Source organism: Amblyomma maculatum, unplaced genomic scaffold (assembly GCF_055883805.1).
Source record: "Amblyomma maculatum isolate TAMU_Amacu unplaced genomic scaffold, ASM5588380v1 scaffold_23, whole genome shotgun sequence".
NCBI lineage: Eukaryota > Metazoa > Arthropoda > Arachnida > Ixodida > Ixodidae > Amblyomma > Amblyomma maculatum.
Genome location: NW_028146748.1, coordinates 1,625,480 through 1,648,654, shown reverse-complemented (window position 1 = coordinate 1,648,654; position 23,175 = coordinate 1,625,480). Strand labels below are relative to the sequence as shown.

The 23,175-nt window shown below is 47.9% G+C and overlaps 22 non-coding genes and 1 pseudogene across 22 annotated transcripts; all 23 read right to left on the bottom strand.

The window, feature by feature from the left end:
• Positions 1–5,195: 5,195 nt before the first annotated feature.
• TRNAP-CGG (transfer RNA proline (anticodon CGG)) lies at positions 5,196–5,268 on the bottom strand. Its single transcript has one exon. It is a non-coding gene; the product is annotated as a tRNA-Pro (tRNA).
• A 423-nt stretch (positions 5,269–5,691) lies between these two features.
• On the bottom strand, positions 5,692–5,764 carry TRNAP-CGG (transfer RNA proline (anticodon CGG)). Its single transcript has one exon. It is a non-coding gene; the product is annotated as a tRNA-Pro (tRNA).
• Positions 5,765–6,187: 423 nt separating this feature from the next.
• On the bottom strand, positions 6,188–6,260 carry TRNAP-CGG (transfer RNA proline (anticodon CGG)). The gene has a single exon. It is a non-coding gene; the product is annotated as a tRNA-Pro (tRNA).
• Positions 6,261–6,683: 423 nt separating this feature from the next.
• TRNAP-CGG (transfer RNA proline (anticodon CGG)) lies at positions 6,684–6,756 on the bottom strand. The gene has a single exon. It is a non-coding gene; the product is annotated as a tRNA-Pro (tRNA).
• Positions 6,757–7,184: 428 nt separating this feature from the next.
• TRNAP-CGG (transfer RNA proline (anticodon CGG)) lies at positions 7,185–7,257 on the bottom strand. The gene has a single exon. It is a non-coding gene; the product is annotated as a tRNA-Pro (tRNA).
• Positions 7,258–7,679: 422 nt separating this feature from the next.
• On the bottom strand, positions 7,680–7,752 carry TRNAP-CGG (transfer RNA proline (anticodon CGG)). The gene has a single exon. It is a non-coding gene; the product is annotated as a tRNA-Pro (tRNA).
• Positions 7,753–8,174: 422 nt separating this feature from the next.
• Positions 8,175–8,247, bottom strand: TRNAP-CGG (transfer RNA proline (anticodon CGG)). The gene has a single exon. It is a non-coding gene; the product is annotated as a tRNA-Pro (tRNA).
• Positions 8,248–8,672: 425 nt separating this feature from the next.
• TRNAP-CGG (transfer RNA proline (anticodon CGG)) lies at positions 8,673–8,745 on the bottom strand. Its single transcript has one exon. It is a non-coding gene; the product is annotated as a tRNA-Pro (tRNA).
• Positions 8,746–9,170: 425 nt separating this feature from the next.
• On the bottom strand, positions 9,171–9,243 carry TRNAP-CGG (transfer RNA proline (anticodon CGG)). Its single transcript has one exon. It is a non-coding gene; the product is annotated as a tRNA-Pro (tRNA).
• A 424-nt stretch (positions 9,244–9,667) lies between these two features.
• TRNAP-CGG (transfer RNA proline (anticodon CGG)) lies at positions 9,668–9,740 on the bottom strand. Its single transcript has one exon. It is a non-coding gene; the product is annotated as a tRNA-Pro (tRNA).
• A 423-nt stretch (positions 9,741–10,163) lies between these two features.
• On the bottom strand, positions 10,164–10,236 carry TRNAP-CGG (transfer RNA proline (anticodon CGG)). Its single transcript has one exon. It is a non-coding gene; the product is annotated as a tRNA-Pro (tRNA).
• A 423-nt stretch (positions 10,237–10,659) lies between these two features.
• On the bottom strand, positions 10,660–10,732 carry TRNAP-CGG (transfer RNA proline (anticodon CGG)). Its single transcript has one exon. It is a non-coding gene; the product is annotated as a tRNA-Pro (tRNA).
• A 423-nt stretch (positions 10,733–11,155) lies between these two features.
• Positions 11,156–11,228, bottom strand: TRNAP-CGG (transfer RNA proline (anticodon CGG)). Its single transcript has one exon. It is a non-coding gene; the product is annotated as a tRNA-Pro (tRNA).
• A 428-nt stretch (positions 11,229–11,656) lies between these two features.
• Positions 11,657–11,729, bottom strand: TRNAP-CGG (transfer RNA proline (anticodon CGG)). The gene has a single exon. It is a non-coding gene; the product is annotated as a tRNA-Pro (tRNA).
• Positions 11,730–12,151: 422 nt separating this feature from the next.
• On the bottom strand, positions 12,152–12,224 carry TRNAP-CGG (transfer RNA proline (anticodon CGG)). The gene has a single exon. It is a non-coding gene; the product is annotated as a tRNA-Pro (tRNA).
• A 423-nt stretch (positions 12,225–12,647) lies between these two features.
• On the bottom strand, positions 12,648–12,720 carry TRNAP-CGG (transfer RNA proline (anticodon CGG)). The gene has a single exon. It is a non-coding gene; the product is annotated as a tRNA-Pro (tRNA).
• A 422-nt stretch (positions 12,721–13,142) lies between these two features.
• Positions 13,143–13,215, bottom strand: TRNAP-CGG (transfer RNA proline (anticodon CGG)). Its single transcript has one exon. It is a non-coding gene; the product is annotated as a tRNA-Pro (tRNA).
• Positions 13,216–13,640: 425 nt separating this feature from the next.
• On the bottom strand, positions 13,641–13,713 carry TRNAP-CGG (transfer RNA proline (anticodon CGG)). The gene has a single exon. It is a non-coding gene; the product is annotated as a tRNA-Pro (tRNA).
• Positions 13,714–14,136: 423 nt separating this feature from the next.
• On the bottom strand, positions 14,137–14,209 carry TRNAP-CGG (transfer RNA proline (anticodon CGG)). The gene has a single exon. It is a non-coding gene; the product is annotated as a tRNA-Pro (tRNA).
• A 423-nt stretch (positions 14,210–14,632) lies between these two features.
• TRNAP-CGG (transfer RNA proline (anticodon CGG)) lies at positions 14,633–14,705 on the bottom strand. The gene has a single exon. It is a non-coding gene; the product is annotated as a tRNA-Pro (tRNA).
• Positions 14,706–15,129: 424 nt separating this feature from the next.
• TRNAP-CGG (transfer RNA proline (anticodon CGG)) lies at positions 15,130–15,202 on the bottom strand. Its single transcript has one exon. It is a non-coding gene; the product is annotated as a tRNA-Pro (tRNA).
• Positions 15,203–15,626: 424 nt separating this feature from the next.
• TRNAP-CGG (transfer RNA proline (anticodon CGG)) lies at positions 15,627–15,699 on the bottom strand. Its single transcript has one exon. It is a non-coding gene; the product is annotated as a tRNA-Pro (tRNA).
• A 353-nt stretch (positions 15,700–16,052) lies between these two features.
• On the bottom strand, positions 16,053–21,797 carry LOC146171074 (uncharacterized; annotated as a pseudogene).
• Positions 21,798–23,175: the final 1,378 nt, after the last annotated feature.

Genomic DNA, 23,175 nt, shown 5'->3' with positions numbered 1-23,175 from the left:
AACGCCAAGTACTCATTTTATCACAATGACTTACCAAACTTATAAGAAACCCCAAGCAATTCTGGCAAGTTTTAAACCCAATACATCCTCCCGATATTAAACTGACGAATGATTCACATGAAGCGGTGACTGACCATGATTGCGCCGAAATATTTAACCATGCATTCGCATCGGTGTTCACTACCGAACTCGACGCACCTTCCCAATTACCACCCTTTAACTTAGAAACCCCCATGCCGGCAGTCACGTTCGTCAAAGAAGGCATTTCATCCATAATTCATAAAATGAAACTTTCATCATCAGCTGGTATGGACCTGATTAATTCAAAACTATTGAAAAGTGTGGAATCAATTTGTGCATCATATTTATGTCTCATTTTCTCACAGTCACTCTCCTCAGGAATTTTGCCTCTTGATTGGAAAACGGAGAAGGTCGTTCCAGTCTACAAATCAGGTAACAGAGACTCGCCCTTGAATTACCGCCCCATTTCATTGACTAGTATGCCTTGTAAAATCATGGAACATGTCATCTACTCACAAATCGTAAACTTCTTGAACTGAAACCATTTTTTTCACCCTTCACAACACGGGTTTCGTAAGGGCCTCTCTTGCGAAACCCAACTAGCGCTTTTCCTTCACGACTTGCACACTAATCTAGACCGTAATATGCAGACCGACACCATCTTTCTTGATTTCGCCAAAGCTTTTGATAAGGTTCCCCACCGCCGGCTATTACTAAAACTCTCAAAGCTGAACCTACCCCCTAATATTCTCAAATGGATTGAAGAATTCCTAACTAACCGTTCTCAGTCAGTCTATCTTAACGGCCATCTGTCTACATCTCTCCCGGTTACTTCAGGCGTCCCACAAGGTTCTGTCCTCGGTCCCCTCCTATTCTTAATATATATTAACGACTTGCCCCTGCATGTTTCCTGTAGTATTCGAATTTTCGCAGATGATTGTGTTATTTACCGCACCATTAATAACTGTCACGATCAATACACTCTTCAGACAGAGCTTAACAACGTACTAAATTGGTGTAATAACTGGCTAATGTCCCTCAATCCTAGTAAATGTAAACTCATGTCCTTCACTCGTCGTCACAATCCATATCTCTTTCATTATTCAATTTCTAACACACAGATTGAGCAAGTACAATCATATAAATATCTAGGAGTCACTCTCTCTTCTAATCTATCATGGCAGGTTCATGTCGGTAACATCATTTCAGCATCAAACAAAACACTCGGTTTTCTAAAACACCACCTTCGTCTTGCCCCACCACATGTTAAATTGCTCGCGTATAAATCACTTATAAGACCCAAATTCGAATATGCATCCCCCATCTGGAGCCCACATCAAGCATATCTAATCACCGCATTGGAAGCTGTGCAGAATCGTGCTGCCCGATTCATTCATTCCTCATACTCATATGACGACAGTGTTTCATCCTTGAAAGCTACATCCGGACTGCCACCCCTCTCTTTACGTCGTCGCATTGCTAACCTCACCCTTTATCACAAATGCTTTTATTCTCCTCTCAATCAAGCACCGTATATCACCGCCGCATCACGCATATCTCACCGCACCAGTCATCCCCTTCAAGTTGCCCGCCCACTATCACGCACTGCTACGTTTTCAGCTTCGTTGTTTCTTCGAGCAGCCACGGACTGGAACGGCCTACCCCATGACATCGTCGCCATCGCTTCAACATCTGCTTTTCAAGAACGCGTAACAGATCACCTTCAATGTTAAATTACCATCGCTGTTTGTTTTCCTCACTACAAATGTAATCCCACACCTTATGTAACACCCCCTGAAATGGGGGCCTTTAAGGAATAAAACTGAACTGAAAACTGAACTGAATTGCTTCCTGAGCCCTGGATAGTGCAGTGCAGCCGAACTAACTATGGCGACCAGATGCTACGACAGACAGTACCAAGTATATTAAACTGTTTATACCAAAATGATGTTGACTTGATGAATGTTCCAAAATCAGTGTTCAGAGATTTATTCTTTCAGTAAACATTTAATTCTGTTTTGTTCATTGCACTATACTTCATAATTTTCTTTTTGTTTCTTTCTTTTTTATTTTTTTTCCTTTTCGTGATTTTTTACTGAGAAAAAGGGAATTTATTCTACTGCGATATCGTTTGTCTTTTTATTGTTGTATTATGCTTTCAAATGACAGGGTCATGCTGAGCGTGAATGTATGCTGTCTGCATGTGGGTTTCATGGAGGTTATGGTTAATTCCCATTGCGTTAGTAATGTATAGATTCACCACTGTATGATTTCTGTATGGATGATCTGTATGGACACGTCTTTTGTGCGCTCTGCTGCAGTCTGTGTGAATACGGGGGGTGAAAGCTTGTTAAGTTGCTGTTCAGTAGCTTTTTCTTTCATCTCCCCATGTTTTGGAAAAACATGAAATAAATAGTATATATCTTATCTTATCTTTGCTTTGTTTTACAATTTTGTCTGTACTAGTAAGGCATATGTGACCCCACCAACCCTAGCTCATATGAATTGGTCTAGTATATGATGCATGTAAGGCATGTCGATAATTGAACGATTTAGCAGATGGTGCATGCCTCGGTATCAGATATGTATGTGAACAATCAATGTATTCAAAGCATGGGCCCTGAATTTGCAAGTGCCTGTAATTAGTGCCTGTTCGCGCATGTCTGTCTCATGCATATAATGGGCGTATAGTCTCGCCTCCAGATATCATAAGTTGCTGGTAAATGAAAGCTCTGCCCACAAGGCAAACTTACAGACCACATGTATATGTCGATTCCAATGTGTCTGCTTTATTATCTTTACCTCTTGTAGAGTATATATGTGTAAATGGTCCATATATCAAATTATGGAATATGCATGTACACAGGCCTAATAATTCATTGCCAGAATAGATGTGTGAAAGCAGTGAAAATGTGTGAATTTATTTACGGTAATGATATGAACCTGCAATGCAAAAAATATATCTTGAAATAAAAAAATTATCCAATACCTGTTCTGCGTTGAATACAAGAGTCACTTTTGCAATAAATTTAAATCCCAGTTCCAGTTTTATATTCCAACAAAACAGTATACCTCTGCATTATATATATATATATATATATATATATATATATATATATATATATATATATATATATAGCATTTTAAAGCAGCGAACAGTCTATGAGTGCAAAGCAAACGATGTTTTTTTATACTGTTCACATTCACAGGAATTTGTCTTATAGTGATTATTGGAATAAAGAGCATTACATGCAAAGCGGAAGGAAAAACAACGCGCCTTATTTCTTTCCGCTTTGCATTTAATGCTCTTTATTCTAATAATCACTACAAGACAAATGTTTGTAAATGTCAACAGTATTTATATATAAAAAAGCATTGTTTGCTTTCACTCATAGACTGTTCGCTCCTTTAAAATGCTTTATTAATGAGCCCCTCATTTCCCTTTCAATTGTCTATATATATAGCTGAGTTTCAGCGATGCAACACATCAGCAAATGAACAACTATATTTGCACACACACCAAGAATGCATAAAGAAATGGATTACATCTTTAAAGCGTCTCTAATAAAGCTTTTGAGGGCTACATATACATATATTTGTTGGAAGGAGCTCCACTCCCAGTCGGAAAAAACTACAGAAAATTTTCTGATGTTTCGACAGAATTTCTGTGCGGTTTTTGACGGGAAACCTGTTGTGACAAAAGAACATTCTCTAGTAACATCAGAAAATTCTATAGTTACAACAGAAAAGTGCTACAGAACTACCGACAACAGCAATATACTACAGAAAAACTACAGAACTACAGAAAATTTTGATTGTTACGACAGAACTACAGGATATTTTGTCGTATTTTTGACACAGTTCTGTAGTTTTTTTCAACTGGGCTATTATACATAAGTATACCAAAGTGATTCAATGCTTGTTGAAGAGATATATACCTCTCTGCACCAAGAAGAAAGCACTCCTTTTCACACAAAACTTCATGAATCAATCTGACTTTTTCACTTCCAACTGCAGGATTTGTGCAGTTTTGGAGAATATATATATATATATATATAGTTGGAAGAGCACCGGATGCGATATTCGGAGATCGTGGGTTCGGTTCCCACCAGCGGCACGTTGTAAACACAAAGTAGACTTTGTGTTTATTTCAGTTCAGTTCAGTTCAGTCGTTCAGTCGTGTCCGACTCTTCGTGACCCTATTGACCATGTCACGCCACGCTTTCCGGTCTCTCACTATCTTCCTAACATCACATAACTTCATTTGCAGGATGCCATCTAACCATCGCGTTCGCTGCCTACCCCTTCTCCGGCGACCCTCAACCTTTCCCAACATCAAATCTTTCTCCAGCGACTCCTCTCTTCTCATCAGATGACCAAAGTAGCTGAGCTTTAACTTTAAGATTTGACCCTCCAATGAGCAGTCAGGGTTTATGGTCGACAATATTGACTGATTTGATCTTCTGGCAGTCCAAGGAACTCTCAAGAGTCTTCGCCAGCACCACAATTCAAACGCGTCAATTCTTCGGCGGTCAGCCTTTTTCACAGTCTAACTCTCGCATCCATACATCACAACTGGAAACACCATAGCACGAGTTATACGGATCTTGGTTGGCAGACTAATGTCTCTGCTCTTTACTAGGCGGTCAAAGCTAACCATTGCTCTCTTTCCCAGAAGCAGGCGTGTTTATTTATCTTCCCCTAAACAGCTATTACACTGATTTGTGAGATTATCGAAGTAAAATAAAAAAAAGGCATAAAGTACAATCCCCAATGCTTTCCTTGGCCACTGATTGCACTTTCTGTTTTACTTCGATCATCTCACACACACACACACACACACACACACACACACACACACACACACACACACACACACACACACACACACACACACACACACACACACACACACACACACACACACACACACACACACACACACACACACACACACACACACACACACACACACACACACACACACACACATATATATATATATATATATATATATATGAAGGAAAGAAGCCAACAGTCGGCGAGGCCAAAGAAAGCGTTGGGGATGGTACTTTGTCTTTTTTTTTATGTTTACTTGGATAATCACAGAAATTAGTAGTGTAATCTGTTTAGGGGAAAGATAATTAAAACACAAAGTAGAAGAAAAAACAACGTGCCGATGGTGGGAGCCGAACCCACGACCTCCGAATACCGCGTCCGGTGCTCTACCAACTGAGCTTCATCGGCCGCTGTCCCCCCTGCTACTTGCTTGGGTATTTATGTTGTCTGTATACGAACCTTGAGAGTGTTCACCAGCGCCACCCTCAGCCAAAGCGGCGGACGTGGAACGTCCTTTGTTACCGCCAGCGTCACGTAGAACGTGATCAAGAGCGAGGGCGAAAGCTGTGCTAGAACCCTCTTACGCTACCTATGGCTTCAAGACTGCCAGAACCGAGACCCTCGTAAGCTACAAGCAGATCAATTAAGGGGAAATGAGGGTGCTCGTTATAATACATGAAGGAAAGAAGCCAACAGTCGGCGAGGCCAAAGAAAGCGTTGGGGATGGTACTTTGTCTTTTTTTTTATGTTTACTTGGATAATCACAGAAATTAGTAGTGTAATCTGTTTAGGGGAAAGATAATTAAACACAAAGTAGAAGAAAAAACAACGTGCCGATGGTGGGAGCCGAACCCACGACCTCCGAATACCGCGTCCGGTGCTCTACCAACTGAGCTACATCGGCCGCTGTCCCCCCTGCTACTTGCTTGGGTATTTATGTTGTCTGTATACGAACCTTGAGAGTGTTCACCAGCGCCACCCTCAGCCAAAGCAGCGGACGTGGAACGTCCTTTGTTACCGCCAGCGTCACGTAGAACGTGATCAAGAGCGAGGGCGAAAGCTGTGCTAGAACCCTATTACGCTACCTATGGCTTCAAGACTGCCAGAACCGAGACCCTCGTAAGCTACAAGCAGATCAATTAAGGGGAAATGAGGGTGCTCGTTATAATACATGAAGGAAAGAAGCCAACAGTCGGCGAGGCCAAAGAAAGCGTTGGGGATGGTACTTTGTCTTTTTTTTTATGTTTACTTGGATAATCACAGAAATTAGTAGTGTAATCTGTTTAGGGGAAAGATAATTAAACACAAAGTAGAAGAAAAAACAACGTGCCGATGGTGGGAGCCGAACCCACGACCTCCGAATACCGCGTCCGGTGCTCTACCAACTGAGCTACATCGGCCGCTGTCCCCCCAGCTACTTGCTTGGGTATTTATGTTGTCTGTATACGAACCTTGAGAGTGTTCACCAGCGCCACCCTCAGCCAAAGCGGCGGACGTGGAACGTCCTTTGTTACCGCCAGCGTCACGTAGAACGTGATCAAGAGCGAGGGCGAAAGCTGTGCTAGAACCCTCTTACGCTACCTATGGCTTCAAGACTGCCAGAACCGAGACCCTCGTAAGCTACAAGCAGATCAATTAAGGGGAAATGAGGGTGCTCGTTATAATACATGAAGGAAAGAAGCCAACAGTCGGCGAGGCCAAAGAAAGCGTTGGGGATGGTACTTTGTCTTTTTTTTTATGTTTACTTGGATAATCACAGAAATTAGTAGTGTAATCTGTTTAGGGGAAAGATAATTAAACACAAAGTAGAAGAAAAAACAACGTGCCGATGGTGGGAGCCGAACCCACGACCTCCGAATACCGCGTCCGGTGCTCTACCAACTGAGCTACATCGGCCGCTGTCCCCCCTGCTACTTGCTTGGGTATTTATGTTGTCTGTATACGAACCTTGAGAGTGTTCACCAGCGCCACCCTCAGCCAAAGCGGCGGACGTGGAACGTCCTTTGTTACCGCCAGCGTCACGTAGAACGTGATCAAGAGCGAGGGCGAAAGCTGTGCTAGAACCCTCTTACGCTACCTATGGCTTCAAGACTGCCAGAACCGAGACCCTCGTAAGCTACAAGCAGATCAATTAAGGGGAAATGAGGGTGCTCGTTATAATACATGAAGGAAAGAATCCAACAGTCGCCGAGGCCAAAGAAAGCGTTGGGGATGGTACTTTGTCTTTTTTATTTTTTTATGTTTACTTGGATAATCACAGAAATTAGTAGTGTAATCTGTTTAGGGGAAAGATAATTAAACACAAAGTAGAAGAAAAAACAACGTGCCGATGGTGGGAGCCGAACCCACGACCTCCGAATACCGCGTCCGGTGCTCTACCAACTGAGCTACATCGGCCGCTGTCCCCCCTGCTACTTGCTTGAGTATTTATGTTGTCTGTATACGAACCTTGAGAGTGTTCACAAGCGCCACCCTCAGCCAAAGCGGCGGACGTGGAACGTCCTTTGTTACCGCCAGCGTCACGTAGAACGTGATCAAGAGCGAGGGCGAAAGCTGTGCTAGAACCCTCTTACGCTACCTATGGCTTCAAGACTGCCAGAACCGAGACCCTCGTAAGCTACAAGCAGATCAATTAAGGGGAAATGAGGGTGCTCGTTATAATACATGAAGGAAAGAAGCCAACAGTCGGCGAGGCCAAAGAAAGCGTTGGGGATGGTACTTTGCCTTTTTTTTTTGTTTACTTGGATAATCACAGAAATTAGTAGTGTAATCTGTTTAGGGGAAAGATAATTAAACACAAAGTAGAAGAAAAAACAACGTGCCGATGGTGGGAGCCGAACCCACGACCTCCGAATACCGCGTCCGGTGCTCTACCAACTGAGCTACATCGGCCGCTGTCCCCCCTGCTACTTGCTTGGGTATTTATGTTGTCTGTATACGAACCTTGAGAGTGTTCACCAGCGCCACCCTCAGCCAAAGCGGCGGACGTGGAACGTCCTTTGTTACCGCCAGCGTCACGTAGAACGTCATCAAGAGCGAGGGCGAAAGCTGTGCTAGAACCCTCTTACGCTACCTATGGCTTCAAGACTGCCAGAACCGAGACCCTCGTAAGCTACAAGCAGATCAATTAAGGGGAAATGAGGGTGCTCGTTATAATACATGAAGGAAAGAAGCCAACAGTCGGCGAGGCCAAAGAAAGCGTTGGGGATGGTACTTTGCCTTTTTTTTTTGTTTACTTGGATAATCACAGAAATTAGTAGTGTAATCTGTTTAGGGGAAAGATAATTAAACACAAAGTAGAAGAAAAAACAACGTGCCGATGGTGGGAGCCGAACCCACGACCTCCGAATACCGCGTCCGGTGCTCTACCAACTGAGCTACATCGGCCGCTGTCCCCCCTGCTACTTGCTTGGGTATTTATGTTGTCTGTATACGAACCTTGAGAGTGTTCACCAGCGCCACCCTCAGCCAAAGCGGCGGACGTGGAACGTCCTTTGTTACCGCCAGCGTCACGTAGAACGTGATCAAGAGCGAGGGCGAAAGCTGTGCTAGAACCCTCTTACGCTACCTATGGCTTCAAGACTGCCAGAACCGAGACCCTCGTAAGCTACAAGCAGATCAATTAAGGGGAAATGAGGGTGCTCGTTATAATACATGAAGGAAAGAAGCCAACAGTCGGCGAGGCCAAAGAAAGCGTTGGGGATGGTACTTTGTCTTTTTTTTTTTACGTTTACTTGGATAATCACAGAAATTAGTAGTGTAATCTGTTTAGGGGAAAGATAATTAAACACAAAGTAGAAGAAAAAACAACGTGCCGATGGTGGGAGCCGAACCCACGACCTCCGAATACCGCGTCCGGTGCTCTACCAACTGAGCTACATCGGCCGCTGTCCCCCCTGCTACTTGCTTGGGTATTTATGTTGTCTGTATACGAACCTTGAGAGTGTTCACCAGCGCCACCCTCAGCCAAAGCGGCGGACGTGGAACGTCCTTTGTTACCGCCAGCGTCACGTAGAACGTGATCAAGAGCGAGGGCGAAAGCTGTGCTAGAACCCTCTTACGCTACCTATGGCTTCAAGACTGCCAGAACCGAGACCCTCGTAAGCTACAAGCAGATCAATTAAGGGGAAATGAGGGTGCTCGTTATAATACATGAAGGAAAGAAGCCAACAGTCGGCGAGGCCAAAGAAAGCGTTGGGGATGGTACTTTGCCTTTTTTTTTTTATGTTTACTTGGATAATCACAGAAATTAGTAGTGTAATCTGTTTAGGGGAAAGATAATTAAACACAAAGTAGAAGAAAAAACAACGTGCCGATGGTGGGAGCCGAACCCACGACCTCCGAATACCGCGTCCGGTGCTCTACCAACTGAGCTACATCGGCCGCTGTCCCCCCTGCTACTTGCTTGGGTATTTATGTTGTCTGTATACGAACCTTGAGAGTGTTCACCAGCGCCACCCTCAGCCAAAGCGGCGGACGTGGAACGTCCTTTGTTACCGCCAGCGTCACGTAGAACGTGATCAAGAGCGAGGGCGAAAGCTGTGCTAGAACCCTCTTACGCTACCTATGGCTTCAAGACTGCCAGAACCGAGACCCTCGTAAGCTACAAGCAGATCAATTAAGGGGAAATGAGGGTGCTCGTTATAATACATGAAGGAAAGAAGCCAACAGTCGGCGAGGCCAAAGAAAGCGTTGGGGATGGTACTTTGTCTTTTTTTTTTATGTTTACTTGGATAATCACAGAAATTAGTAGTGTAATCTGTTTAGGGGAAAGATAATTAAACACAAAGTAGAAGAAAAAACAACGTGCCGATGGTGGGAGCCGAACCCACGACCTCCGAATACCGCGTCCGGTGCTCTACCAACTGAGCTTCATCGGCCGCTGTCCCCCCTGCTACTTGCTTGGGTATTTATGTTGTCTGTATACGAACCTTGAGAGTGTTCACCAGCGCCACCCTCAGCCAAAGCGGCGGACGTGGAACGTCCTTTGTTACCGCCAGCGTCACGTAGAACGTGATCAAGAGCGAGGGCGAAAGCTGTGCTAGAACCCTCTTACGCTACCTATGGCTTCAAGACTGCCAGAACCGAGACCCTCGTAAGCTACAAGCAGATCAATTAAGGGGAAATGAGGGTGCTCGTTATAATACATGAAGGAAAGAAGCCAACAGTCGGCGAGGCCAAAGAAAGCGTTGGGGATGGTACTTTGTCTTTTTTTTTATGTTTACTTGGATAATCACAGAAATTAGTAGTGTAATCTGTTTAGGGGAAAGATAATTAAACACAAAGTAGAAGAAAAAACAACGTGCCGATGGTGGGAGCCGAACCCACGACCTCCGAATACCGCGTCCGGTGCTCTACCAACTGAGCTACATCGGCCGCTGTCCCCCCTGCTACTTGCTTGGGTATTTATGTTGTCTGTATACGAACCTTGAGAGTGTTCACCAGCGCCACCCTCAGCCAAAGCAGCGGACGTGGAACGTCCTTTGTTACCGCCAGCGTCACGTAGAACGTGATCAAGAGCGAGGGCGAAAGCTGTGCTAGAACCCTATTACGCTACCTATGGCTTCAAGACTGCCAGAACCGAGACCCTCGTAAGCTACAAGCAGATCAATTAAGGGGAAATGAGGGTGCTCGTTATAATACATGAAGGAAAGAAGCCAACAGTCGGCGAGGCCAAAGAAAGCGTTGGGGATGGTACTTTGTCTTTTTTTTTATGTTTACTTGGATAATCACAGAAATTAGTAGTGTAATCTGTTTAGGGGAAAGATAATTAAACACAAAGTAGAAGAAAAAACAACGTGCCGATGGTGGGAGCCGAACCCACGACCTCCGAATACCGCGTCCGGTGCTCTACCAACTGAGCTACATCGGCCGCTGTCCCCGCAGCTACTTGCTTGGGTATTTATGTTGTCTGTATACGAACCTTGAGAGTGTTCACCAGCGCCACCCTCAGCCAAAGCGGCGGACGTGGAACGTCCTTTGTTACCGCCAGCGTCACGTAGAACGTGATCAAGAGCGAGGGCGAAAGCTGTGCTAGAACCCTCTTACGCTACCTATGGCTTCAAGACTGCCAGAACCGAGACCCTCGTAAGCTACAAGCAGATCAATTAAGGGGAAATGAGGGTGCTCGTTATAATACATGAAGGAAAGAAGCCAACAGTCGGCGAGGCCAAAGAAAGCGTTGGGGATGGTACTTTGTCTTTTTTTTTATGTTTACTTGGATAATCACAGAAATTAGTAGTGTAATCTGTTTAGGGGAAAGATAATTAAACACAAAGTAGAAGAAAAAACAACGTGCCGATGGTGGGAGCCGAACCCACGACCTCCGAATACCGCGTCCGGTGCTCTACCAACTGAGCTACATCGGCCGCTGTCCCCCCTGCTACTTGCTTGGGTATTTATGTTGTCTGTATACGAACCTTGAGAGTGTTCACCAGCGCCACCCTCAGCCAAAGCGGCGGACGTGGAACGTCCTTTGTTACCGCCAGCGTCACGTAGAACGTGATCAAGAGCGAGGGCGAAAGCTGTGCTAGAACCCTCTTACGCTACCTATGGCTTCAAGACTGCCAGAACCGAGACCCTCGTAAGCTACAAGCAGATCAATTAAGGGGAAATGAGGGTGCTCGTTATAATACATGAAGGAAAGAATCCAACAGTCGCCGAGGCCAAAGAAAGCGTTGGGGATGGTACTTTGTCTTTTTTATTTTTTTATGTTTACTTGGATAATCACAGAAATTAGTAGTGTAATCTGTTTAGGGGAAAGATAATTAAACACAAAGTAGAAGAAAAAACAACGTGCCGATGGTGGGAGCCGAACCCACGACCTCCGAATACCGCGTCCGGTGCTCTACCAACTGAGCTACATCGGCCGCTGTCCCCCCTGCTACTTGCTTGAGTATTTATGTTGTCTGTATACGAACCTTGAGAGTGTTCACAAGCGCCACCCTCAGCCAAAGCGGCGGACGTGGAACGTCCTTTGTTACCGCCAGCGTCACGTAGAACGTGATCAAGAGCGAGGGCGAAAGCTGTGCTAGAACCCTCTTACGCTACCTATGGCTTCAAGACTGCCAGAACCGAGACCCTCGTAAGCTACAAGCAGATCAATTAAGGGGAAATGAGGGTGCTCGTTATAATACATGAAGGAAAGAAGCCAACAGTCGGCGAGGCCAAAGAAAGCGTTGGGGATGGTACTTTGTCTTTTTTTTATGTTTACTTGGATAATCACAGAAATTAGTAGTGTAATCTGTTTAGGGGAAAGATAATTAAACACAAAGTAGAAGAAAAAACAACGTGCCGATGGTGGGAGCCGAACCCACGACCTCCGAATACCGCGTCCGGTGCTCTACCAACTGAGCTACATCGGCCGCTGTCCCCCCTGCTACTTGCTTGGGTATTTATGTTGTCTGTATACGAACCTTGAGAGTGTTCACCAGCGCCACCCTCAGCCAAAGCGGCGGACGTGGAACGTCCTTTGTTACCGCCAGCGTCACGTAGAACGTGATCAAGAGCGAGGGCGAAAGCTGTGCTAGAACCCTCTTACGCTACCTATGGCTTCAAGACTGCCAGAACCGAGACCCTCGTAAGCTACAAGCAGATCAATTAAGGGGAAATGAGGGTGCTCGTTATAATACATGAAGGAAAGAAGCCAACAGTCGGCGAGGCCAAAGAAAGCGTTGGGGATGGTACTTTGTCTTTTTTTTTACGTTTACTTGGATAATCACAGAAATTAGTAGTGTAATCTGTTTAGGGGAAAGATAATTAAACACAAAGTAGAAGAAAAAACAACGTGCCGATGGTGGGAGCCGAACCCACGACCTCCGAATACCGCGTCCGGTGCTCTACCAACTGAGCTACATCGGCCGCTGTCCCCCCTGCTACTTGCTTGGGTATTTATGTTGTCTGTATACGAACCTTGAGAGTGTTCACCAGCGCCACCCTCAGCCAAAGCGGCGGACGTGGAACGTCCTTTGTTACCGCCAGCGTCACGTAGAACGTCATCAAGAGCGAGGGCGAAAGCTGTGCTAGAACCCTCTTACGCTACCTATGGCTTCAAGACTGCCAGAACCGAGACCCTCGTAAGCTACAAGCAGATCAATTAAGGGGAAATGAGGGTGCTCGTTATAATACATGAAGGAAAGAAGCCAACAGTCGGCGAGGCCAAAGAAAGCGTTGGGGATGGTACTTTGCCTTTTTTTTTTGTTTACTTGGATAATCACAGAAATTAGTAGTGTAATCTGTTTAGGGGAAAGATAATTAAACACAAAGTAGAAGAAAAAACAACGTGCCGATGGTGGGAGCCGAACCCACGACCTCCGAATACCGCGTCCGGTGCTCTACCAACTGAGCTACATCGGCCGCTGTCCCCCCTGCTACTTGCTTGGGTATTTATGTTGTCTGTATACGAACCTTGAGAGTGTTCACCAGCGCCACCCTCAGCCAAAGCGGCGGACGTGGAACGTCCTTTGTTACCGCCAGCGTCACGTAGAACGTGATCAAGAGCGAGGGCGAAAGCTGTGCTAGAACCCTCTTACGCTACCTATGGCTTCAAGACTGCCAGAACCGAGACCCTCGTAAGCTACAAGCAGATCAATTAAGGGGAAATGAGGGTGCTCGTTATAATACATGAAGGAAAGAAGCCAACAGTCGGCGAGGCCAAAGAAAGCGTTGGGGATGGTACTTTGTCTTTTTTTTTTTACGTTTACTTGGATAATCACAGAAATTAGTAGTGTAATCTGTTTAGGGGAAAGATAATTAAACACAAAGTAGAAGAAAAAACAACGTGCCGATGGTGGGAGCCGAACCCACGACCTCCGAATACCGCGTCCGGTGCTCTACCAACTGAGCTACATCGGCCGCTGTCCCCCCTGCTACTTGCTTGGGTATTTATGTTGTCTGTATACGAACCTTGAGAGTGTTCACCAGCGCCACCCTCAGCCAAAGCGGCGGACGTGGAACGTCCTTTGTTACCGCCAGCGTCACGTAGAACGTGATCAAGAGCGAGGGCGAAAGCTGTGCTAGAACCCTCTTACGCTACCTATGGCTTCAAGACTGCCAGAACCGAGACCCTCGTAAGCTACAAGCAGATCAATTAAGGGGAAATGAGGGTGCTCGTTATAATACATGAAGGAAAGAAGCCAACAGTCGGCGAGGCCAAAGAAAGCGTTGGGGATGGTACTTTGCCTTTTTTTTTATGTTTACTTGGATAATCACAGAAATTAGTAGTGTAATCTGTTTAGGGGAAAGATAATTAAACACAAAGTAGAAGAAAAAACAACGTGCCGATGGTGGGAGCCGAACCCACGACCTCCGAATACCGCGTCCGGTGCTCTACCAACTGAGCTACATCGGCCGCTGTCCCCCCTGCTACTTGCTTGGGTATTTATGTTGTCTGTATACGAACCTTGAGAGTGTTCACCAGCGCCACCCTCAGCCAAAGCGGCGGACGTGGAACGTCCTTTGTTACCGCCAGCGTCACGTAGAACGTGATCAAGAGCGAGGGCGAAAGCTGTGCTAGAACCCTCTTACGCTACCTATGGCTTCAAGACTGCCAGAACCGAGACCCTCGTAAGCTACAAGCAGATCAATTAAGGGGAAATGAGGGTGCTCGTTATAATACATGAAGGAAAGAAGCCAACAGTCGGCGAGGCCAAAGAAAGCGTTGGGGATGGTACTTTGTCTTTTTTTTTACGTTTACTTGGATAATCACATAAATTAGTAGTGTAATCTGTTTAGGGGAAAGATAATTAAACACAAAGTAGAAGAAAAAACAACGTGCCGATGGTGGGAGCCGAACCCACGACCTCCGAATACCGCGTCCGGTGCTCTACCAACTGAGCTACATCGGCCGCTGTCCCCCCTGCTACTTGCTTGGGTATTTATGTTGTCTGTATACGAACCTTGAGAGTGTTCACCAGCGCCACCCTCAGCCAAAGCGGCGGACGTGGAACGTCCTTTGTTACCGCCAGCGTCACGTAGAACGTGATCAAGAGCGAGGGCGAAAGCTGTGCTAGAACCCTCTTACGCTACCTATGGCTTCAAGACTGCCAGAACCGAGACCCGCGTAAGCTACAAGCAGATCAATTAAGGGGAAATGAGGGTGCTCGTTATAATACATGAAGGAAAGAAGCCAACAGTCGGCGAGGCCAAAGAAAGCGTTGGGGTTGGTACTTTGTCTTTTTTTTTTACGTTTACTTGGATAATCACAGAAATTAGTAGTGTAATCTGTTTAGGGGAAAGATAATTAAACACAAAGTAGAAGAAAAAACAACGTGCCGATGGTGGGAGCCGAACCCACGACCTCCGAATACCGCGTCCGGTGCTCTACCAACTGAGCTACATCGGCCGCTGTCCCCCCTGCTATTTGCTTGGGTATTTATGTTGTCTGTATACGAACCTTGAGAGTGTTCACCAGCGCCACCCTCAGCCAAAGCGGCGGACGTGGAACGTCCTTTGTTACCGCCAGCGTCACGTAGAACGTGATCAAGAGCGAGGGCGAAAGCTGTGCTAGAACCCTCTTACGCTACCTATGGCTTCAAGACTGCCAGAACCGAGACCCTCGTAAGCTACAAGCAGATCAATTAAGGGGAAATGAGGGTGCTCGTTAAAATACATGAAGGAAAGAAGCCAACAGTCGGCGAGGCCAAAGAAAGCGTTGGGGATGGTACTTTGTCTTTTTTTTTTATGTTTACTTAGATAATCACAGAAATTAGTAGTGTAATCTGTTTAGGGGAAAGATAATTAAACACAAAGTAGAAGAAAAAACAACGTGCCGATGGTGGGAGCCGAACCCACGACCTCCGAATACCGCGTCCGGTGCTCTACCAACTGAGCTACATCGGCCGCTGTCCCACCATGCCGATATATATATATATATATATATATATATATATATATATATATATATATATATATATATCGGCATGGTATTGTACATTGGTCATGTATTAGTTGTATAAAACAAAACAAGCATAAATATCAAAAATGATAATGACAAAAATTAATATAAAAAGACATGTCATGGAATGGGATATTGCAAATATATGGAAAACAGCAGATTATCAGGGCCATATTGCTGGAGGTGTAAAGAACTGGCACTACCTATATGGTGAACAGAGTGCACAAGTCGGGCTACTATTGCAGGTGTAATGAAGTGGTACAGCCAACATGGGGGACAGAGTGCGCCATTAGGGCCACTATTGGAGATTAATGAAGTGGCCCTGTCAATATGGGGGGCAGAGTGCATAAATAGGGCCACAATTGGAGGAGTAATGAAGTGGCACTGCCAATATGGGGGACAGAGTGCACAGGAAGGGCCACTATAGCAGGTGTATGTCCCAAGCAGACCCGTTCCAGGTCATGGGCCTGGATTTCGCCAGACCCCTCATGGTGAGGGAGAACAATCGGATGCTGAAGTCATATATTGTGCTGTTTACATGTGCTGTGACGCGAGCCGTGCATCTTGAACTTGTTGTGGACATGAGTACTGAGCGTCTAATCCAGGCGCTCCGACGATTTGTGTCGCGAAGGGGCTTGTGCCGAATCATTTATTCCGACAATGCTCTTACGTTTAAACGGGCCTAGAAAGATATAGGTATTTCGTGGAAGCTCCTTCGACACCCTGACACACAGGACCATTTCGCCAATTCAGGCATAGAATGGTTGGGATTGGTAAAACGTTTATTTGTGGCCTGCAGTAGAACGCGCGCTCGCGTGCGCGCGCTCCGGATGGGGCCTACGTCGTCCTCTGGGCACCGGCCGCTTGGCCTGGGTCCCGCTCGCCGTGGCCGGCGCGCTGGTTCCCTGCCGGGCCAGCGCCTGGACGACCCAGAGTTGTTCTGTAGCTCCCTGCGGCATCTTCCAGTCGCGGCGGGATCCTCCCAGACAGCTTCTTCCTGGTACCTGTTGCAATTCCACAGAATGTGTGCGAAGCCAGCCGTCTCCGTTCGGCAGACTGCATTTTTCTCTCGGGTGCGTCTCGGGATACATTCCGTGCATCAGCGACGGGCTGGGGAGTGAGCCCGTCTGTAGCTGTCTGAATAAAACGGCTTGCTCTCGACTGAGCCCCGAGCAAGGGAGTGGAAGAGTTCTGCGAGCTAGGCGGAACGCCTTGGTTATTTCGCTGTAGTCGGTCATTCAGTCCTTGGTGCTGAACCACAGTGGCCAGTCGACCGAGGCGCGGTCCGTTAGCGCGCGCGCCTCGGCGTGTGCCGTCTCGTTGTGGTTGGCGTTGCGGTCTGACGCCTCGCCCGCGTGCGCCGGGAACCACTTGATTCTCACTTGTCTGCTGCCATCGTCGTTCTTGGTTGCGTGCAGTATGCGCACCGCTTTCTTCGCTATCCTGCCTTTGGCGTAATTTCTCACCGCCTGCCTCGAGTCGCATAGCACTGTGTGGCAGTCGCGGTCGGCAATGGCCAGGGCGATGGCCACCTCCTCCGCTTGCTCTGCCTTGGTGCATCTCGTGCTGGCGGTCGTGCGAATGGTGCCGGTCGTGTCGACGATGACCGTCGTGAAGCCGTGTATCTTGGCGTACTCAGCCGCGTCAGCGTAGCATGCGTGTGTCGGCCGCGTGCTGGTCTATCAGCGCCTTGGCTCTCACTGCTCTCCTCCCTTTGTTGTACTCCGGGTGAATGTTCTTCGGTACCGAGTCCACTCTGATGTTGCGCCTGATCTCATCGGGGACGAGGAGCTGCGTCTGCTCCATGCCTTGATATCCAATTCCCAGGTTGTCCAGGATTTTCCGGCCGGCCTTGGTCGTAGACAGTCTTTCGAGTTGTGCGGCGCGTTGGGCCTCCGCTATCTCCTCCAGCGTGTTGTGCACCCCCAGCTGCAGGAGGCGTTTGGTGCTCGTTGTTTCGAACAGTCCCAGTGCCGTCTTGTAGGCTCTGCGGATGAGTATATCTATCTTGTTTCTCTCGTTCTTCTTCCGCTTGTGGTAGGCCGCCACGTACGCTACGTGACATATGACGAACGAGTGGATCAGTCTGATCAGGCTCTCTTCCCTCATTCAACTTTTCTTGTTCGTGACTCGTTTGAGTAGTCTCGTGGTGTTCACCGCTTTCGCAATGAGCCGGGTGACGGTCTCGCCGTTTCTGCCGTGCGTCTCGATCGTCATTCCCAACACTCTGATCTTATTGACTCTTGGGATCGCGTTTCCCTCTCTGGATTGCCTCGTACTCTCTGGGGCTGCTCTTGGGTTTGCGGTGCTTGATGGGCGGGTAGACGAGGAGCTCCGACTTGCTCGGCGAGCATCTGAGCCCCGTTCCGTCGAGTTGGTCTTCGATCGCATCAACGGCCGCCTGTAGTGTGGATTCGATGTGGGCATCGCTGCCCCCTTCCACCCACAGCGTTATGTCGTCCGCGTATATCGTATGTCGAACTTCCTTGATGTTCCTGAGCCTTTCGGCCACTCCTATCACCACGAGATTGAAAAGCACCGGCGAGATGACCGATCCCTGAGGTGTGCCTGTGCTTGGAGGCCCCCCGCTCTGAGCTCGGCCGTTCTGTCCGTGAGGAAGTCTTTGATGTAATTGTATGATCTCTCTCCCATGTTGAGTTTCGAGACTTGGGATAGGATCGCCGAGTACTTCACCTTGTCGAAGGCGCTCTGTAGGTCGAGTCCCAGTACTGCTTTGTTGTCACCGGTGTTGCCGTCGATGATCTGGTGCTTGAGTTGTATCATGGCGTCTTGGGTACTTAGATGCTGCCTGAAACCAATGATCGTTTCCGGGTAGAGATCTTTCTCGAGGTATTCTTGCCACCTGTTGAGCAGGACGTGCTCCAACACCTTGGCCACGCAAGATGTGAGCGATATGGGTCGGAGGTTATCTGTGTCGGATGGCTTGCCCGGCTTGGGGATCAGAGTGATCTTGGCCTTCTTTCACTGCGTCGGCAGCATTCCCGTTTTCCAACATTTGTTGTAATAGCTCATGAGGCTTTCTATGGGTTTGTCGTCGAGGTTCTTAAGCGCCTTGATGGTGATGCGGTCCAGCCCGGCCGCCGACCTCTGTAGAGGTCCTGCAATGCAGTGAGAAATTCTTCTACGTCTATATCTCTGTCGAGATGGGCGTTGGGCAGCCCCCCGTACGGCCCGTGGCACTCCGTGGGCGTAGTCGGCATGGTATCTGTCGCTGATGCGTTTCGTCACCTTATCGGCGCCGTGTTTAGTGACTGCTTGATGGATGAGATTCGCCAGTCGGTCGCTTTGGTGTGACTTAGTCTTGGTTTCATCGAGCAGATGCTTCAGCAAGTTCCATGTTTTCCCGTTGTGCATCTGGCCGTCGGCAGCATTGCATATCTCGTTCCACTGTTGTGCACACAGCGTGCGACAGTGGTCCTCGATTGCTCTGTTGAGTTCTGTGACTTTCTTTCGTAGCGTACGATTAAGACGCTGTTTTTTCCATCTGTTTAGAATGAACTGCTTGGCCTCGATAAGGTGGGCCAGCCGCCTAGCCATTCTGTTCGTTTCGAGGTCTGTTACTATGTCCTTGGTTGAGTTTTGAACATCTTGGAGGATCTTGTTGGTCCACGCGTCGATGTCGTCGATTTCGGTCTCTTCCGCCTCCTGATTTCTGTTATCTTTGAAAGCGGTCCAATCGATCCAAGTATGTTTCCTGACGTTGGTACTGCTCTGCTCCGGTATGAAGATTTCCACGCTCATGTGGTCGCTGCCGAGGTCCACCCCCCGTGTTCTCCATGGGATCGTGATCGGTTCATTGTTCTTGACGATCGTGAGGTCGGGGCTGGTATCTCGGGACACGGAGTTGCTAATTCTCGTTGGGTAAGCCGGGTCGGTTATGAGGGTATAGTCGAGTCCCGCCGCGTCTTGGGATAGGTTTCTGCCTTTCGCATTGCTATTGACGTAACCCAACGCCGGATCCATCGCATTAAAGTCGCTGCATGCGATCAGCCTGCTCTGGCCGGCCGTCGTGCTTGCTTTGTCAAGAATGGCTTTGAACCTCTGCAGTCTCCGCGATGGGTTACTGTAGATGTTCAAAATGAAGATGCTGTTTTTTCTTTGCTTGGTCGGTATGAGTTTGGTGAGCGTGTGTTCAATCCTGACGTTGCTTAGCCGGTGTTCGACGAAGGTGAGTCCCTTCCTGACCAGGGTGCACAGGCCTCTGCCGTCGGGCGGGCCCGCGTGCACGCTGTAGCCGGGGAGGGACGGCTTGTCCGTTAGTGTTTCAGGGAGGAGGAGCACGTCGGGCTTGCGAGCCGCGTGCTCGATGTGCTGCTGAACGACTGCCCTCTTCTTGACGAAGCCGCGGCAGTTCCTCTGCCACACTGTTCTGCCTGTGGAGTTGGAGGCCATGATTGTCCTAATCGGAATTCTCCGAGGTGCTGCGCTTGGTTGACTTGATGCTGTACTGGCAGATTGTTGAGTCTATTGACGTTCTCCGTTTGGAAGACTTCGATGGCTTCCTTCATCAATTTGATCATATCATCGAGGTTGTTGAGTTTGGCCTCGAGGTTGTTGTTGCTGCTGTCGGTGTTGCAGTTGCTCATGCTGCTCTTGGTCTTGCGTGATTCGACGGCCCTCTTCTTCGTTGCCGGCTCCTGGTCTGCGTCGGCCGTAGTTTCTTCGGCCTTGTTGTTGCCGCTCGGGCTGAATCTTTGCTGTTCGACGTTGCGAAGGGCGTTGCGGATCTCCGCGATTTCCTTGGTGAGGTTGTTGATGGCTCGCAGGGTCGCGTTCTCCTTTTTTAGGGCCTCGTTGATCTCTCGTTCCTTGCTTGAAGCGTTGTCTTCTTTCTTGGCGTTGTCGCTCTGATTGGTCTTCATGATACCTCGTGCAGCGTTGCCCCAGCCGACTCTCTCACGCGACGGTGATCCTTGGGTTTTCGTTTTTCGCGCGTCTTTGCTCTGGCTCCTGCAGCTGCTATTTCTCGACTGCGCGCGGTCTCTCGATGGCGTTCTTGACTTACGGGCAGCTGGCTTATCGAGTGGTGGGAAATCGCTCTCCGATGGCAGCTGGTGGCTGACCTTTCGGCGCTCCCACTGACGCTTCCGAACGACGTAGGGAACCTTGTATCTGGCTGTACATTCTCGGTCGGCGGTCAGGTGAGCGCCGCCGCAAAATTTGCATTTGGGTGTACATTTGTGGTCTTTTTGGAGTTGCCTTGGCAGCACCAGCAGATCCAGTTGGTTGGCGTCGGGCACACGTCCTTACGATGCCCGACCCGACCACACTGGTGGCAGACGTCAATTTGCTTTCTGTACAGGTGCCACGGTACGAGCGTGACACTATTTCGGACAAAGTGCGGTACCTTGGGCCCTCTGAAGGCTACTGTGATCGTGGTCGTGTTCCCGATTGGTTTGGCGCCTACGGCGAGTGGGTTTCCGTCGTTTAGAATGCTGCTGTCGAGATCTTCGGCTTTCTCGTTGACAAGAATGCCTCGGATGATGCCCTTCACGGTGTCGTACGGCGCCGTGTGGTACGCGCTGACTTCGAAGGTCTTGTCTTGAATGTATATAGCTTGAATTCTTGCATAGCGGACGGCGTTTTCTTCCTTGGGCGTGCTGATTACCATTATATTTTGTTGCGCGTTCGGGCAGATGGTGTCCGATGCGTTCTCTTCGTTCGTGATCTTGGCCGCGGCGAGAATGGCCGCAGCGACGGTCGTAGTGCCGATCTTGGTGATGTCGAGTCCCCCTCGCGGTCTGATTACGATCTTGTTTTCCTCCAGCGGCATGGCTGGCATTCTCGCTGCCTTGATGACCGAGGCTCTAACGTTCTTATTTCCTTTCGCTTTCTTGCTTACTTGGTTGTCGGTGCCGGCGAGCTTCGCGTCGAGGTCTCGTTGACGGAGTCTTCACATGCGTTCCCCCGCGAGCGTCCATCCATGTCCGCGGTGGAATTCCTCGGGTGAGATTTCTTCCCCTTGAACTTGCACGGTCATTGGAGAGTCGGAGATCGTTGCCAAAACGGACGTTTCCTCCATCTCGGGGCTGAGTGGCTGCCGCCGAGGCGGCGAGCCGCTGCAGCCACGACAGCGACGAGGCCTGTCGCTCGCGGAACACACCTAGCGGAACGCCCCCCGCACGGCGGTGATGAAAACTGTGCGGTAATTCGAAGAAAATGGCGTACCTTTGGGCACTTTCAATATCCGTCGGAGCTTCTCAACTTCACGAACACATCGAGATAGAGAAAACTTCGATTCGCGCCAATTATCACAGCGAAATTAATCATAAATGACGGAGCCGACGTGAACGCGTCCGTTCGCGAATGAAAATTTATCGCTGAGCGCGCGCCGTGGTGGGGCGGGTTCTACGAGAGGCTAGTCCGTAGCGTGAAAACCGCGCTGAGGAAAATGATCGAACCCCACTGCCTACCCACGAAACACAAAAGGGGCTAATTGACATCTAGTAAATGTCTAAGCCAAGAAATGGGCACTTCTAAAAGAAGTTTCAGTTGAGACGTTCTCTAGACCCCAAGGCTACAAGCCTTCCTGTAGCTCCGGAATAGCTGTGCTAACGCTACGCTAGTACAAGTCTTGAGAACTTCTCATCTAGAAACTTTTTATACCTGTTTTAGACATTGCTTCTAGCTCTAGCTGTACTATAGCTGTGCTAGTAGACGTCTTTAAATAATCTTCCAAATTTTATTGGTGCGTCTATACCATCTATCGATATTGTGCCATCTCCTGCTGGGGGAGCCTGTCCGCTGCTCAAGATTCAAACTTTCAGCAATTCACCCATTTTTTTCCAATTTTTGTAGCTTAAGTACTTTAAAATAAATTGAGAAAAAACTTGTTCATCAAGCAATGCGCTCTACATGTGACTTCACATGAGGAACTGAGGGCTACAATTCTACACTCAATGTGAACGCACATGCTAGTGCACCAAGAACACATGCTTCTTCAATCTGCGTAACTTTTTTATTGTACTGAATGTACAAAAAGCAACTGTCAAATTAATTAACACTATATAGACTCTTCCAACAGCTGAGCATCTTCTGCAGAAGCAAAAAAGCCAAATGACCTGCACAGGCACAAAAAGAAACTTCAGGTCATTGGCATCTCTGCACAGTGCGCGGGCTTACCGGAGTGAAATCAATCAGACCCGTCCACTGAGGAGGTCCTGCATGAAAACAAAGCTCCCGCAACTTGCAGAGATACACAACTATGAAGTGAGCTGAAGGTAGTGGTAGCTAAGCTTACCATAAACATTAGTAACTGCCTTTCCTGGTGGTCCTGGAAACAAAATTTTAATTGACCTGCAGATTGAAAATATCAAAATAAGTTGAGGCGATTGGCATCAGTTCAAAATGCACCGACGGTAAAACACAGCTACCTACCGTCAACTCAGTAAAGCCGAAAG